Raw genomic sequence first — 18,592 nt, 5'->3', positions numbered from 1 at the left:
ATGGCTTGTCAGTATATTTTTTCATTAATAAACTTCCTCCTATGTAATCGTGAAAACTTTGCAACTAATTCAACAGTTCATGGTATAAATACTAGTCAATAAGACTTTCATACTCCATCGACAGGTTTATCATGCTATCAAAAAGGTGTTCGTTATATGGAAGTAACAAATTTTAATAGGCCCAAGCCTCCCTATGGATGTAACAAAATCAAACTCAAAACATTACATCATTTAAGGCAAAATTAAAGGAGAACCTAATTTCTTACGCCTTCTATTCTGTAGATGAATTTATAGCATTCAATAACGCTGCATGAATATTTCTGTCATATATAAGTATCGATACTAACCTCTTGTATTGTACTAATATATTGTAAAAACCTTCTGTATACAGGTGTTTCAAAAATACGGGGCATAATTTCAGGTATGTATTTCCCACATGTAGACAATCAAAATAGTTCATTACAACATGTGTCCGGAAATGCTTCATTTCCGAGTTATGGCCTTCACAACATTGAAATTCACCGGAACGTTTTTCTTTCCGCAGGTCGTTGTCATTACAGAAGATGTTCAAAATGTCCACCTCCTGCTTGAATACAGACCTCACATCGATGTCTCATTGACCTGCGAACACGATCCCAAACTCCATGAGTATTGCGTATGTCCTCAGAACATGCCACAATTCGATTCCGAAGGGATTCCAAATCAGACACCGGAGACGAATAAACCAATGATTTTAAATGGCCCCACAAGTAGAAATCGAGAGGGTTCAGATCAGGTGAGCGTGGAGGCCAAGCAATTGGGCCACCTGTACCTATCCATCGACCAGAAAACCTTCGATCCAAGTACCGGCGAGCCGTACGACTGAAGTGTGCAGGAGCGCCATCATGTGTTGACGATTGATCAGTGCAGTGTCTTCTAAAACATGAGGTATTGTGTTTTCCAGGAAGTTTGTGTACGCCTGCCCCGTAAGTCTGTTTACAAGTACATGGGGTCCAACTAATCGATCACCAATGATACCGGCCCACATGTTGAGGGAGAACCGCACCTGGTGATGAGATGGCACAGTTGCACGTGGGTTTTCATACGCCCATACATGCTGATTGTGGAAATTTGTTATGCCATCTCGTGTGAACTGTGCTTCATCTGTAAATAATACTAAGGCAGGAAAGTTCGGATTTACACCACACTGCTGCAAGAACCACTGACAGAACCTAACTCGTGCAGGGTAATCTGCTGGTGACAGGGCCTGTACACGTTGCAAATGATAAGGATACAATTCATACTCTTTCAACAGTCTCCAGACAGTCGTATGAGGAACATTGACTTGCAACGCTACCCTTCGTGTGCTGATAGAAGGAGTCATGTTCACAGCCTCCAGAATCTCCTCCTGTACTTCTGGAGTTGTAGATCTTGGTCGTCCCCTTCCCAAACCAGGAGAGTTAAATTTTCCATACTCGCACAGACGGTAATGGAGACGTACAAATGTCTTCCGATCTGGACATTGTCGCTGTGGGTACCTCTCCTGGTACAAACGACGAGCCAGCGCAGCATTGCCGTCCGTCCTACCGTAGCCTACATGAAGTGTATCTCTGCCAGCTCTTGATTGAATACATGTCGCACAATCTAACGCCTACACAACACTGAATGTAGCCTTCGCCTCGGAATGAACTGTCAGAGTGCCCTCTTAATGTCTCCTTTGACGGCAACGACCTGCGGAAAGAAAAACGTTCCGGTGAATTTCAATGTTGTGAAGGCCATAACTCGGAAATAAAGCATTTCCGGACACATGTTGTAATGAACTATTTTGATTGTCTACATGTGGGAAATACATACCTGAAATTATGCCCCGTATTTTTGAAACACCCTGTATATTTCAACTAGACCATAGATGTCCATTTGTAACTCGTACGAGGTAACCCCTGGCGTAAGCAACCCGCAGCGCATATTCTTTAATGTCGTTTTTCCTATTTTATATGGAAAGTTATTGACCTTAGCAGAGCATGCTTGACGTGCAATATCTACTGGTTCTATAGGCGTTTGGATACCCATGAACTAAACTATGGCTATGATTAAGACTTTGTAGTACTACTAAGATTTTTTTGACATGTTCTATATTCTAGCTGTGAAGCGATGTACAAATACTATGGAATGTAAATACAATACAATACAATACAATACAATACAATCCTAGTAAACACAACTTGGCGATTTATTAGGATCTCAAAAACAGATTCGGGCCAGAGCTTCGAGGAACATTCCTGTGAGTGTTTACCAGCTGGTCGGTAATGCAGCATTTATTCATAAGGAAAAAATAAAATAATGAAAGGATGTGAGAAATAGGAAGTGGAAGAGAAAAAGGAATGAAAGTTATAGGATTAAATTAAATTAAGAGTGAGAAAAGGAAAGAGTAAGAATACAATACAGCCAACAAGAATAAAGAGAGTAGAAAAATGGAAACAAAAAGAAGAATAAAGCTAAAGAAGAAGGAGTTCCGTAGCAAACAGGAATGAGAAGAGAGACGTGGAAAAAGACAAAAGAAATATGAACGAAAGAAAAGAAGCTACGGGATAAAGAATAAAGGAAAAATCAAAAAGAGAAAAAAGAAACAAAACGAAAATGAGAAGGGATTGAAGAATGAAAACTGGACAGGAAAAAAGTTAGAAATAAGGAAAGAGAGAACAATAAATTAGGAAATAAAATAGATGTGAAACAAAATAAGGAAGCAAGAAGGTAAAAAGTTAAGAATTCAGAAAAGAGAGGAATAAATAAAGGAAGGAAGGAAGGAAGAAAAAGAAATGCATGGAAAAAGACATAAAAGAAAAATAGATAGATAGATAGATAGATAGATTTTATTTAGTTTAGTATGTTATTTTACTACGCTTTATCTACATCTTAGGTTATTTAGCGTCTGAATGAGATGAAGGTGATGATGCCGGTGAAATTAGTCGGGGTCCAGCACTGATAGTTACCCAGCATTTGCTCATATTGGGTTGAGGGAAAACCCCGAAAAAGACCTCAACCAGGTAACTTGTCCCGACCGGGAATCGAACCCGGGCCACCTGGTTTCACGGCCAAACGCGCTAGCCGTTACTCCATAGGTGTGGACGATAAATAGACAGACAGACAGACAGACAGTAGATAGATAGAAATATTAGAACGGAATAAGATAGAAAATAAGTAGAGAAAAATGATGGAAGAAAAACGAAAAGGAAAGAAGAAGGGAAGAGAGGAAGGAGTGTGGTGCTGGGGTGAGTTGTACAATGGGGATGAGCCGTTTGATGGAATCAGAGTGCGCAGTCATTTAGACTAAATCAACCATGTAATCTAGCAGAGGGCGCAAGTTCACACTTTGGAACATCATTTCTTCGAGAAAACCCCTTTATACAGCTCCTATACTATTTTTGTCACTTTACTTCTCTTTCTCTATTCTTCTTCTCTTTCTATTCTTTTCTCTTTGAATGGAGTGACGAGTCTTGAATACTAGAAGGAAACTTTCTTCATCTTTTTGCACATGTCCCTCTTGCCTCGCCACTCTGTCTCTTTCCCTCCCTTCTTTAGACATAGCGTTAAGCTAACCCTACTCACACACACACACACATACACAAACGCACCACCGACTTCTTTTTTCCCTCCCCTTCCGCCTTCGGAAGTAGTTCTTCTTAGCCCAAGTAAACTCTCCACCTCTCTTCAATGCACTTCAATTTTGGCGAACGTTTCTTTCATTTCATTCATTCTTTCTCTTCGTAAACTTCAGATGACTTCTTATTCTCTGAGAGCCGCTGCTCTCTTCACCTTCTTCCACGTCTTCTCCACTATTGTTTCCACTATTATATTTCTCCTCCTGCTTCTAGTTTTTTTTTTGGTTCGTATATCGCTCATCTTCCTAGGGGCTTGTGTTATGTCAGGAATATGACGTATAAAATGCTGCGACACACACACATGCACACTAGCGCCACAAAAAGTTGAGGAAACAAATTATCTCTGCTATGTCAACATGTCCGACGGGCGCACCGCTGTTTTTATAAAACCGCATATGCGTTCCGGTTCAAGAAGTAAGCACACGGAGCCAGTAAACATCACAATTCTGTATATATAACAGTGTTCACTCTCCCTTATTTTTAATTGGTAGTAGAACTAAACAGCTTCAACAGTTTAATTAGTACACAACGAAATTAATTTAGTTATTTCATTCATATTTCAGAATTCGCGAAAGAACAACAATGCCAGAAACAAGTGAACTATTAACCAACACATTGACTGCAGGTAACAAATTCTATGTGGCCTAGGTCAGACAGTAATCTGAGCGTGAAAATACGTAGCGTAACATTAAATTGCTGCAAATAGTAACTATAAAATATCCAATTACCACAGATATATACCCGACTTCAAATGGCTTCATGCATTATTAAATTTAACCTATGTAAAATAATTTTTATGCAAAACTATGGATTAATGAAGGTGAAAATGTATATAAAATCATCATTAGTCCATTGTCATCAGTTGTTTAGAAACATCACTACGAGCTGGAAGAAAATTGATGCAATTTGATCGTATTCTCCAACCTTACTTGTTAGCGGGCCGCATTGACATGTACGAGAGGTCAAGGGCCGGATTAAAGGAAAAGTAAGTTAAAATTTAAAGTCAATTTTCTTAGTGCACACACGTTGTAAGTACTAATTTCTTAATTTTGAGGAAAACAAGTTTTAATTTTCAATACTTAATTACAATTCAATTAACATCTATTCTCAAAAAGTAAACATAACATAGGAAACTCTTAGTATTCACTTCCCACATTTGTGCACAGTAAAGATACACCTCACAGGACTCCGATTTTGTACTCAACTCAATTTGACCGGAAAATGTACTTAACACATGTGTGCACTAAGCCAGCCATGTAAACTTATGTCCATAGGCGCAAGCGCGCGCTTTAGAGCTCAGAAGAGCTAATTCAATGGATAAAAGGAAGAGAACTTATTAAAACTGTAGCCTAAGTTTTCATTTTAATGCTCATTTTTCACAAGTTTGCTTTTTTTCAAAAGGAATATTTTCTCAACTTTTTTTTTACAGAAAATTGAAATTTTCAGATATGTTTATTTAGTAGCCTTGCAAGTACTGAAACAATATTTTCGTAAATCTAATATATCTTAAATACGTAATATTGAAGATGGGTATATTGAAAATTTTGAAAATACTCGCATGGAAAATGTTTGTAAGGAAATTAATTAACAAAGCAACTATTGTTACATCATAAACAAAAGATATGTGCCCATGTGTTGGTAAAACGTCAGCTCTATAGCTTCAGCAGAATTCGAGAAAATAATTTAATATTCTGATGATAAGAAGTTGCGCACCAATATCACCTTAAAAGCATAATGCGATAAGAGTTTTTTTATGTAATGTTAGTTGCAGTTAAAACATATACCTAGGTAACTTTGCTTTGTACTATAATATTGTTTTGATTAATTCATTGATTACTTTTATAAGGCTAAAGATATCATCAAGATCAATTCCAACTTATTATGTCATACTCTCTTTCTTTGGGATATCACTTTCTTTAGGAGTGATGTGTTTCATTCACTTAGTACAGTATAGTTGTACTACTATGGAATTTATGTGAATATTCCTTCTTAACTCTTTGTTATATTGTTGATGTTTAAGACACAACTCCAATATTAAGACATTGGTGTTAGTACTTTTTGTTTTACAGACAATATACTGTATATCAAACAGAAAGAAGTCGTATAAAAGTAACGACATAAAATTTCACGTTCCGTTTGAAGTTTGTACACCACTGTTTTCTTAATCCAACAGGCTGCTTATTCATATACATAATCCTTCCCCCTTCCATACCTAGCGCTTGATGCCGTCACACGACGCCAAGGTCAGAAAAATGTGCTTGCTTTGACATCACTGCACTAAGCCATCAATATGCATGTTAAAAGAAAAAATAAATAATACACAAATGTACAAAAACATTGGGAATCATAGTCAAAGTTCAACAACTGTTTGAATGCAGTTCACTAATGTTTAGGCGTTTTCGTAACAATCGAATTCGTCACGGTAGGTTTTGTAACATTGCACGCATTGTATTCTTCACCTGACATAATTAGGAACATTGAATCCAGACGTTTGAGATGGGGAGGGCATGTAGCACCAATGGGCGAATCCAGAAATGCATATAGTGTGTTAGTTGGGAGGCCGGAGGGAAAAAGACCTTTAGGGAGGCCGAGACGTAGATGGGAAGATAATATTAAACTGGATTTGAGGGAGGTGAGATATGATGATAGAGACTGGATTAATCTTGCTCAGGATAGGGACCAATGGCGGGCTTATGTGAGGGCGGCAATGAACCTCCGGGTTCCTTAAAAGCAAGTAAGTAAGTAAGTAAGTAAGTGTTTTGTAACAATGCCATGTTCTGTTACAGAATATGTTTTGTCATACGGTTTTTTTGTGACAAAGCGTTCCGTCATAGTCTCGATTTTCGGGTCTTCAAACAATTACCAATGAAACAAAACATAGAGATCAGTATTATCCAAACTCTCCACGTCATGGTGTATATTAGAAGTTTCACTCTGGAGCGCCTGGAAAAAATGATACAGTGAAGGATGGTGTTTTCCAATCAATGTGTTAAGATGTCTGTACCACGCCTCGCAAGTGTTTGTTGTTCTCGGAAGCTTCTCCAATGTCCGGGCATAACAGTTCCTAGTACAGTGGTCGTCAGCACTCGCTGAAATGTGCAATGGGTACGCGGTGCCGTCCAGTGCGCAGTGTCGTGCAACACGGAGAGATAGAGAGCATACCCACTAGCAGCTACGAGAGCACTATAGTGCATTGCGTTTTCAGCGGGTAAGAGAGGCTAGCCCCAGCGTGCTCTGTGCTGACGACCCCTGTCCTAGTAGATCAGGTATGCTCATTTTCTGACTCGCGATTACGTTCTGTAATCACAACCTTCGAATGTAGAGCGTGCTGTTCCTCGTTCGAAGCTCGACGGATGGCTGCGGAAGGCAGTTCAAGTACTTAGTAAACGTACGAACATTGCAGGACAATGGCACAGTCAAAAGCTTCTGTAAGAAAACGATCATTCCATATAGTGTGGGAGGAAGACAATTTTTGTTGTGCGTTCGGTGAAAACGTGAACTGTTTACTATGTTGTAAGGTACTATCAGGAATACTACTGAGCAACATAAAACGACATTATACGCTCTGTTACACAGAACATGTCGAAGTGAGAGGGAAGCTGTTTTCTGTAATATGTATTCATATACCAACGTTATTACTACTACTGCTGTTTGATTTTATTCCAAAAGAAATAAATGTTATGATAAAATAATTTTTTCAGGGGTGCAACGTGCACTACAGTTTCAAGAATTGAAAGCACTTCATGAAAGGTCAAACATTAAAGAAAGTCGAACAATTAGTGCCTGAATAAAATGTAGTTAATTATACCTCCGTACTGGAAGAGCTCAAATGTGAATTCACAGAACACAGATTTAGTGGTTTTATATGTATGGAGAGTGATATTAATCTTTTTGTCAATCCTTTCATAGTAAATGTACAATCCGTGAGAGTGCAGTTCCAGGATGCGTTAATTGATTTACAAAGTGACGTAAAATTCAGAAATGCAGAGAATATAACTTGACAAGAATAGAAGTGTTAAAAAAATGAACAAAAGGAAATATCCCGAGATCAGCTTATTCGCTGTCACTATGTTAGCTACCTTCGCCTCGACATGTGTGCGAACAATTATTTTCGAGAATGAAGGTTGCTAAATCCAAATATAGGTCCCGATTAACAGATGAGCATCTTTTGAGCCAGCTGCGCATTGCAGCAAATTCGTTGGAAATAGATTTTCGATTACTTGCAGAAAAGAATGCAGATATTGAATAGACTGCAATGTATGGTGAAATATGAAAATAACACTACATATGATATAATAATATCATAACTATATTAAACATAATTAAATAATAATTCAATAACTGAATATTAGTGTATACTCCTTCCTTTTTCAAATTCAGTTTATTATCCGTACTTGTTAGAGTATGAGAGCCATGACACGGGCGGTGCTGCAATGTAGTTGCGGAGCCCAGTCCGTACACTGTGTGTGTTATGCAGTGCAGCATCATCCGTGTAATCGGAGCTTTTACAGTTTTGAGCATACCTGTAGTAGATGGAGAGAAGATGGGTACCTGCTTCCTCTGCCACGTAATCAGTGAAGCCAATATCACAAAAAAAAAAAATTGAGCGCCAGGGTCTGAGAGACTGATATTACAACTTGAGGGTTAAACTGTTGTTAGATATGCATGGCCATGTGGATCTATAGGACGTGGGTAGTTTGTTACCTATTGGAGGACACTAACTCCAGCATCTGTGTCAGCTTCTGCTCGCAGAGCACACTGAAAGAGGTAAGTGACCTACACTTTGCTCTGAATTCTACTTCTTGGACTAGTGGCTTGTGCAGCAAATGCTGCTGCAAACTAAGTTCGTTAGACGTTCAAATATAAATTTTTCAGAATCATTTTCACTGAAGAATACTTGTCTTTTTGATAGTTATTTGCTTCCATAATAATGAAACATACTTCCTCTGAATGGATTTTTTAGGCCAAATACTTTTTCTTGAACCTATCCAACTTCACTTTTTGAGTTTCAACGCGAAAACGCAAGTATCAATGTCAGGACGATAGCAGTAGCTATTTCAGGTCATTGTGGATTGTAGGCAAAAGTTAAAAAAAAGTCAGGTTTGCTAAGCTTTCGAACAATAGCATTTTCGTATAGCTGCTGCATGTAGAACTTGAAATGTAGAGCCTAAAATCATTTTATCCTACTAAGGGATCTGGAGACTACAAAATTTTCTAGGCCTCCTATTTTATCAGTAAGTAATACTTTTTTATCTTTCCTTAGGAACTGTAATTTTTGCGCTCTCTCGAGCCAATACTGAAGGCAATGACACATATCAATATCTACACTACACCGCCATTAAGTATATAAAGACCCAACCCCACTGGTTTAATAAGTATAAAAATATTTGATTTTTATTAACAATATTATTATCTTACTTAAGTTTTGTAGTTATATATAGCAGTCACTCAGTAAATTATAGAAATGAAGATCTAAATTAAGATATTCTCTACATTTACTTACACAACCTCAAAACGTTTCACTTTCATGTCATCAAGATAGCATCAATATTATGTACAATTAATGAAGAATAGACGCATCACGATACTAACTATAATAATATTTAATTTCTAATGGTAATAATGTCATCAAACCACCAATACACAGCTGTACTCAGAAAATTATACACTGCAGAATCAGTTTTTAATAACAAATTGAATTGAGCTCTAAATATGTCGGCAATCCTGGAGGTCACGGCCTTCGTGTAATAGTCTATTGTTTATTATAGTGTGTGTTTTGTTCTGAAATTCAATCAAGTCGGCCATGATTCAATAAAATTAGTTCTCAAAACTGACAACAGATGGATTTTTGAAAATAGGAAAGTTATGTAGGAAAATTGACATTTCACTGAAAACAACTATTTTTCCGAAAAATTTTGGATGCCAGGCATGAAAATGAGGGGTCACTCATTAAAATCCGTTCAGCAGTTTTCCCGTAATTTCCATTACCAGTTCAAATTATATATATAGATATGGCTGGTCTACAATTTATTAATCTCAAACGAATATTTCTGATGTCGAACCCATGACTCAGTTATGTGGGACTGACACAATTCCCATACAGGGTGTTTCAGACGGCTAGGCAGCTAATCAGAGCCGTGTAAGTGAGCGGGGACCTGGGAGCCGCTGCATGCAGCCAGTTCCCATGGCTCCTGCGAGAGCTGCACACAAGATGGTTTCAAGTCACTGAAATAGCAGGAATAAGTAAAAGCTAACGTTACTGATTCAGGGGGCTGAAGCTCACGTATCGATTCCTCAAGCAGCTCGTTAAACTTATACATTAAATATTGTTCCTTTCGCTTTATATAATTCAGTTGTTCTCCTAGACTTCGGAAGAGGAACGAAATTGTGGAACGAACTTATACACAACGATTACGCTACTGAAATAGAATCAGTTAAAGATACAATATAGCTCATTAAGCTGAACATTGGAATTTTACTTCATAATTCGACGTACCACGATAAATGCGTTGATTCACATTCCTACATCATTGACCGCCGAGATTTCTAATTCGTCTAATACAAACTTTTGTTTGTTACAAATTCTTCTCTATCAGTTAACTAAAAATTAAATTAATTTATTTTGTACAGGGCATATCAAAAGTCCAATACCACTTTCAATATTTCATTACACAAAAACTACTAATGATAGCACTTTCAAACACACGTCAGTTTAAAGTCAAACTCTCAAAGTTCGTTTTACACCTTACAGAGATTCAATGTGTGAGCCACGAATGACTCCGCAGATGTCCAAACGATAATCAAACTCTTCCCATACCCTTTTCAACATATCCTCTGTGACCGTGGGGGCAGCTTCTCGAATTCTGGTTTTTAGTTCCTCTAAATCACGTGGCAAAGGCAGTACAAACACACGGTCCTCATTGAACATGAGCGTGATTCACCAAAGGTGAATGTTTTCTGCATGTTGTCACAACGAAAACTGTACGGACCTTTCTTCTTCATTGAGGCTACTGTGACTGGACATTCATATCTGGACATGTTGGAACAAGACAACTTAGACAAGATCTCGATGACGATTTCATCTTTCAGCAAGCTGGAGCTCCGCCACATTTCCACAATGCAGTTCGTGCTTACCTGAATAAGGAGATGTCTGATCGTTGGATAGGACGTGCTGGAGTAAGGGACATGTTTCATGACATGGCCACCAAGGTCACCCGATATGACTGCATGTGACTTTTTTCTATGGGTGTATCTAAAGGACCGTGTGTTTGTACCGCCTTTGCCACGTGATTTAGAGGAACTAAAAACCAGAATTCGAGAAGCTTCCCCCCACGGTCACAGAGAATATGTTGAAAAGGATATGGGAAGAGTTTGATTATCGTTTGGACATCTGCCGAGTCACTCGTGGTTCACACATTGAATCTCTGTAAGGTGTAAAACGAACTTTGAGAGTTTGTTTGAAAGTGCTATCATTAATAGTTTTTGTGTAATAAAATATTGAAAGTGTTACCGGACCTTTGATATGCACTGTATATAAAATCGAAATATTATATTGACACTATCGTGGAGAAAAATGGAGCGTGTGAACTGAACAGAGAGAATAAGAAATGAAGATGTGTTAGACAGAGTGGGTGAAAAAAGAATGGTGTTGAAACTGATGAGAAAGACAAAAAAGGAATTGGTTGGGTCACTGGCTGAGAGAAAACTGCCTACTGAAGGATGCACTGGAAGGAATGGTGGAAGGGAGAAGAGTTTGGGGCAGAAGAAGATATCAGACGATAGACGACGTTAAGATATGTGGATCATATGCGGAGACTAAGAGGAAGGCAGAAAATAGGAAAGATTGGAGAATGCTGGATTTGCAGTGAAATACCTGCCCATGGGCGGAATATGTATGTATGTTATGTTATGTTTTATTTAACGACGCTCGCAACTGCAGAAGTTATATCAGCGTCGCCGAATGTGCCGGAGTTTTGTCCCGCAGGAGTTCTTTTACATACCAGTAAATCTACTGACATGAGCCTGTCGCATTTAAGCACACTTAAATGCCATCGACCTGCCCGGGATCGAACCCGCAACCTTGGGCATTGAAGGCCAGCGCTATACCAACTCGCCAACCAGGTCGACATGTATGTATGTATGTATGTATGTATGTATGTATGTATGTATGTATGTATGACACTATCGTTATTATTACTGTTACCAACTTCCTAACAGCATAAATACGAGTAAATACATAAATAATGTAACTGAGGAGTTGGGTGCAATAACAATGTTAATATATCGTATTTACCGACCAAACATTTCAATTGTACTCACCAAGATTTGAATCCAGGTTACCAGTGCCTAAAACTGACGCTGCGACTCTTTGACTAATGAAGAGTTTTCATTGTTTCCAAACGCTTCATTCGCTATTTTAACAACTTGGCAAGGCATTATTATATGATCACTGATCTTACAGAAAAGTCTATTGCTGTTTATCTGGCTATCTTATAATGTAAGTATATTACAGTATTTACTTCGTAATTAATCAATCTTATGTTAAGGCGTTACATACTAATAAAACTTAAAATTTGTAATGTATAATATTAAAGAACAACTAGCTACGAAATATCGGCGTTAGCAGGGTAACGCGCTTACTGTATTTTACCTAGCTCCTCAACTGAACACTGGACATAAAAAAGGCTGTAAGTGCTAAGAGACAAACCGTAGACAAACGGCATTCTTGTGCGACTGGTAATGCAATAAATCTATGGGAGAAGCTAGGGTCTAAATAAAATTACAATGGGGCATCATTTTTCTTGGTGGATTGAGCCAGGAACATAAGCTCTTTTCTTATTTCTTAAAACAACTAATTTTCAACGATATTGACACAACTTTTTATGTCCAGTCTTCAATTAATAATGAACGAAAGCTACATCTAAGTCTTTATTCTCCCATAAAATTGATAGGTAAGGTAGGTAGGTAGGTCAATAGGTAGATGAGTAGACAGATAGGCAGATAAACGGGTAGATAAATAAATGAATGAATAAATAAATAAATAAACAATAAATATAAAAACACAAAAATAACACAAATAAGTAAATAAACAAACAAATAATATAAATAAATAAATAAATAAATAAATAAATAAAGTAAAGAACGAATGGAAGATTAAACGAATGAACGCGTAAACGAGTAAATGGATGAATGAATGAATGAATGAATAAATAAAGAACGAATGGGAGAATGAACTCGTAAATGAGTAACTAAATAAATGAATAAATAAATAAATAAATAAATAAATAAATAAATAAATAAATAAATAAATAAATAAATAAATAAATAAATAAATAAATAGATAAATAAATAAATAAATAAATAAAATAAAGAACGAATGGAAGGATGGAAGAATGAACTCGTAAACGAATGAATGATTGAATGAATGAATAAATAAATAAATAAATAAAGAACGAATGGAAGAATGAACTCGTAAACGAGTAACTAACTAAATGAATGAATGAATAAATAAATAAATAAATAAATAAATAAATAAATAAATAAATAAATAAATAAATAAAGAACGAATGGAAGGATGAAAGAATGAACTCGTAAACGAATGAATGAATAAATAAATAAATAAATAAATAAATAAATAAATAAATAAATAAATAAATAAAGAATGAATGGAAGAATGAAAGAATGAACTCGTAAACGAGTAAATAAATGAATGAATAAATAAATAAATAAATAAACAAATAAATAAGTAAACAATTGAATATATATACATCAATAAATACAATAAGTGATTAAGTAGGCCTAAGTAAATATATAAATGAACAAGCAAGCAAGCAAACAAGCAAACAAAAAATTAAATAAATGTATGAACCAAATAAATAAAGAAGTAAACAAATAAATGAATAAATTTATAAATCAATTATTATTTTAATGATTACTTAAATATATAAATAATAAGTAGACCTAAGAAAAATAATTAATCAAATACACAAAAAAGTAAAGACAAAGATCACTGGAATACTGCAATGTGAACGTTCTACTATTTACTCATAACTCCACAGTACGAGTAGACCTACTTACAGGCCTATTCATTAGTTCCTTTGTTCCTGATACGAAGATGTGACTTTGCCATGCCTTCCTGTCGGTTCTTGCTATTGATTACGCCACTGTTGCGCGAAGCCGAGCTCCCGGCGTGACAGCTAATCTGCGGACCTGACCGACTCCTGCTCCTTCATTTCGTTTCACCTGCTAAGATACACCCAAACCCCAGCAGCAATTACCGCGGCCCCTAGGGACCTGGCCCGCCCCACGTCGGAGAGCGTGAGTGGAGCAAAGCCCTCCCAGGTGAATACGTCTCCACGCACGAAGAAGTCTACGGCTGCGTCTGTCTTATGGCCAAGAAATAGACTTCAAGGAATTCATTAATAATCAATCCTGTGTCATCCATCTATGAGAGACACTTACGAACTCGGTCCAATAAAAAAAATGGTTTATTTAACGACGCTCGCAACTGCCGAGGTTATATCAACGCCGCCGATGTGCCAGAATTTTGTCCCGCAGGAGTTCTTTTACATGCTAGTAAATCTACTGACATAAGCCTGTCGCATTTAAGCATACTTAAATGCCATCAACCTGGACCGAGAACGAACCCGCAACCTTGAGCACAGAAGGCCAGTGCTGTACCCAGGCCGACTCGGTCCAATAGATGACACACACAAACACACAGAGGTCGAACCATTCCGCATATATAAACATACCTATTGTACAGGAAAACCTTGAGATCAGTAAAAAGAAACTTAAAAAATTCTCAAGATTGCACTACACCTTTTCCAGTTGTATTTCAGAAAATATCAATTGTATTTCAGATTTGTCATTTGTTTTTCAGATTAGTCAATTGAATTTCAGATAGTATCAATTATATTTCAGAAAACATCAATCGTATTTCAGATTTGTCAATTATATTTCAGAAACTATCATTTGTATTTCAGAAGTTACGGTTGGCACCTTATTCTCCAATGTTAAATCCAATCGAGATGATTTGGTGTAAAGTGAAGACGTACGTAAAAACCCATCTTGGAATTCCTGGTGTCATAGCTCCTGGTGTTGTAGGCTAATTTACCTACTGTAGAGAGTAAAATCGATGAAGCAACACACACAATATTGTTGGTGGTGATTGTGCTCGTGCAGTACAACACAGTACAATTCATCAAGCTGCAGCTTTAGCTATGGTGAATATGCCTGTCGGACGCTAAAATGCAATGGAGTTGAGGATTTTTAAAAATCCAATTTCCATTTTTTTAAATACATGTTAAAGTCTCAAGTAGGTCTACATTTGTTATTTTGTGAAATAAAAGTGACTATGTAATCTTAAATGAATTGCTTATTTTCTGAAATACATTCGCTACCATCTGAAATACAATTAGCAAATCTGAAATACATTTGATACCATCTGAAATACACTTGACAAATCTGAAATATCTGAAATTTCTGAAATTAAATTGACTAAACTGAAATACATTTGATAATTTCTGAAATACAATTGATATTTTCTGAAATATCAACTGGAAAAGGTGTAGTGAAAAAATAGGCTAACGTCTGCGGTACCTTCTGGTGAAGTTTTCCTATACGTCTCAATCTGCATGGGTTACGTAGTTTTCTGTTGATAATATAGTGGCAAATATTTCTGTTATACTGTATATCGTAACAATGTTACAACAAGTGTTAAAAATGATACCCTTGCATCCCAACGCAACTTCGAATGTGTTCTGCATTGAGCTGCGAATCCTCTCAGATATTCCTGAGTCGTCCCTTATTACCTGAAAGGCTCCTTCAATCCTCCGTTGCAATTCCTGAGGTGTAGTGATGTAAATAGTGTTAACCAGGCTTTTATACGATCCCAAACACAAAAACATCCATAGGATTAAAGTCTGGTGATCTAGAAGGCCACTGTACATAACCTCTATCTAACCACAGTTAACCCTAAATTGTAGTAGGATACCGAGCCAAACCTAGATGAAAATACGCTAGTAAACCATCATGCATAAACCACATGTTCTGACGTTGCTGCATTGTAACATTATCAACATCAAGAAGGTCTAGAACATTCTGGGGGAAGTGGTTAAAAATTGACTATTTTATGTTTCATAAAATTTCTGTAGTGTTGAAGCCAAAATGTAAACATTCATTTTCTTGTTTAATAGAAGTGTGTATTGCAAAGAATTCACAGCTTTCTTTGGAACTAATACTCTCATAGTCAGTGATATATCTTAAAAATATGTGCATTTTCTCGCAAACGATTCGTTTGCGGACCAATGTTTACTGGAATTTTTTACTTACATTAATTTGTACTTTTCATCTTTAAATAATTGGCCATAACTTTGAAATCACCTTGTATATTTATGATTCAAAATTAATGGTTGTCATAAACTAAGAGCGATGGATGTGTTGAACTTCAAGGGGAAGTTACTGAGGTAACCAACCTATGATAGAGAACGCAACCTTAGACTGTTACTGAAAATTTGTGCTGTGAGATGGGCATCCGTTTTGTGTATTGCTGGTTATGTTGCCATAAGAAATCGTGCTGTTCCATTTATGGCAGTGGATTATTACTCTCGGACACATTAGAACAAATGATGAAAACTTAAAAAAAAATCCGATTTGTAGTAAGTAACAATATTTCGCCGTTGTTCCTGCAATAACGCCTATGTGCAAAATATAAAATTTTTCAGTAGGAAAAGAAAACACATTTATTCATCCTATGGCAGCCGTACATAGGTGACTGAATTCTTACATTTTCGAAACAAAGAAATATAATTATTACATTATAGGAGATTTTTATTATTTGCTGTATTACTTTAAGCTATTTACCAGAGCAAAAATCTGAAAATCGATAAATATGTCACATAAGAGTTCTTGCAGGAACGACGACGATTTACCTGATTTTATATCAAATCTATGATTATACTACAGTAATGCCTTTCAAAAACGTAAGCACTTGATTTGAGAAAGGAAGGGTAATAACATATCTATGGTGTTGAACAGCAATCTCATGTGTTAAAATATCAATTTATAGGAGAGTGAAAAAAACATTTTAATATCTTGATCACGAATAAATATCCGCATAAAGTTTGTATCCATGACTTGATATACGATATCTTTGCAGAAGATTCAGAAAGACTTTTTTGATAGGGATATTGTGAAATCTTATTTTGTTCGTTTTTTTTTTTTTTACATACGAGGTTGGTGTTTAACACCATCCATAATTCCATATCCCGCATTTAGCAACATGTTTATGTGGAAAGAGGTATGCTCTTCAGATGCGACAATAATTTTTAAAATACCATTTCAGGAGTGCGTTTCCAGAAACAGGCACCAATGACTATCTCAGCCGTGGCGAGAACGTGACTCGCGAGACATTGTGGCTCGCAGTGATAGCTGTGGATTTCGCTTGCTTCTAACCTCCGCCAACCCCCACCCTCTCACTCACTGGAGTCAAACTCCGTTCCATTTGTATTTGTCTCTGACCTGCGAGTGGCATATGTCTCTCTCGAAACAATGTACGAAAGTTCCAAGTAGGATGGGAGGACGCATTTTTTTGCTGTCAATATGATGAGAATATTAAATGTATGATTTGTTCACAAGTATTACGAGGAAAACGGTTGTATAAATAAAACGGCATTTTACTACATGTCACTCATGAAACATTAAAAGGTTAAGTGTTATCATCATCATCATCATCATCATCATCATCATCTCTGTACATCGACCCTTTTTCAGCAGATGTAGGCCTTGGAATAATGCGGTTAGCTCTTCAATTTGAACTCACTGATTTACTATGTGATGTCAAATGAAAGCTAGATGTAAGGACTTAACAAATGTTGAACTTTCAAATCTTTGCCAAAAAATAAATATCCGAAGCTTCGTTCTTTCGCTTGCTCTGTTGAAGCCATGTTCGCTACAACTTACGTTTGTGAAAAATTATTTTCAACAATTAAAATAGTAAAAATCAAATTTAGATCACGACTGACAGACAAATACCTTCGTGATCAACTACGACTGGCAATAAGTGACATAATTCCTAATTTTGAAAATTTGTCGCAGAGACATTCTGAAGACAGTTAATTTTAGGTAGTGATATTGTTCATTTCTTTCTTCGTTACACGTACTAAACATTAGTTTGTAGCCTTGTACTGTATAAAATTATATTTAAGTGCTTGACGTAAGGAAAATGAAAATCCTTTAATAAATCAGACAGTTGCTTCACTTCCCCTTCGGGTGTCCGCCTCCCTCCATAGGTGCTATGCACGTTGCAGGTTACACAGTGGTGTCGGCGCACGATTACATTTTCGCCACCGCTGGACTATCTTGCGACAACTATTTTGAATCACCCGGTACATATGAATGTATACACAGGCCTATTGCTTTTATACTGTTATTTATCTGATGTACTGATGCTTCGAAAGCAACCGCGAGGAAAATCTAAGAAGGAAATGCGAAGACATCTTACAATCCAAAAGTGAATAAGTGAAAACAAGAAGATGAATTATTCCACTAGCTCTTCTCTTCTCGGAGCTGAGAAGAAGCGGAGAAATGGAGATAATTGCAAAACAAAGAGGAAATGTAACAAGCACTGTTCTGACTGTGCAAATATTGTTTCATACTATAGAGGTGGCCAAATATGAGCTTATGTACTGCGTACGAAAAGTAAAGATTACTCCTTCTAAAGCTAAGATTTTTAACGGAAATTGCGTCAAATTGAATGTATAACTGACGGTTTGACTAAAGCCTAATAGAAACAAGGAAGTATCTTTGCTAACTCAATAAGCGGTTGGTGCAAATGCATACAGAAACAATGTAAAGTATTTACGCTAGGATTGATTTACATCAAAACCTTTGTCACTTCATTTATGTGTATCTTTTCACGTCACAGAACTTTTTGTCTGTGACTGGTTACCAAT

The sequence above is a fragment of the Periplaneta americana genome, chromosome 4 (genome assembly GCF_040183065.1).
Source record: "Periplaneta americana isolate PAMFEO1 chromosome 4, P.americana_PAMFEO1_priV1, whole genome shotgun sequence".
In the NCBI taxonomy this organism is placed as follows: Eukaryota; Metazoa; Arthropoda; class Insecta; order Blattodea; family Blattidae; genus Periplaneta; species Periplaneta americana.
This window is presented reverse-complemented; position numbering follows the sequence as displayed.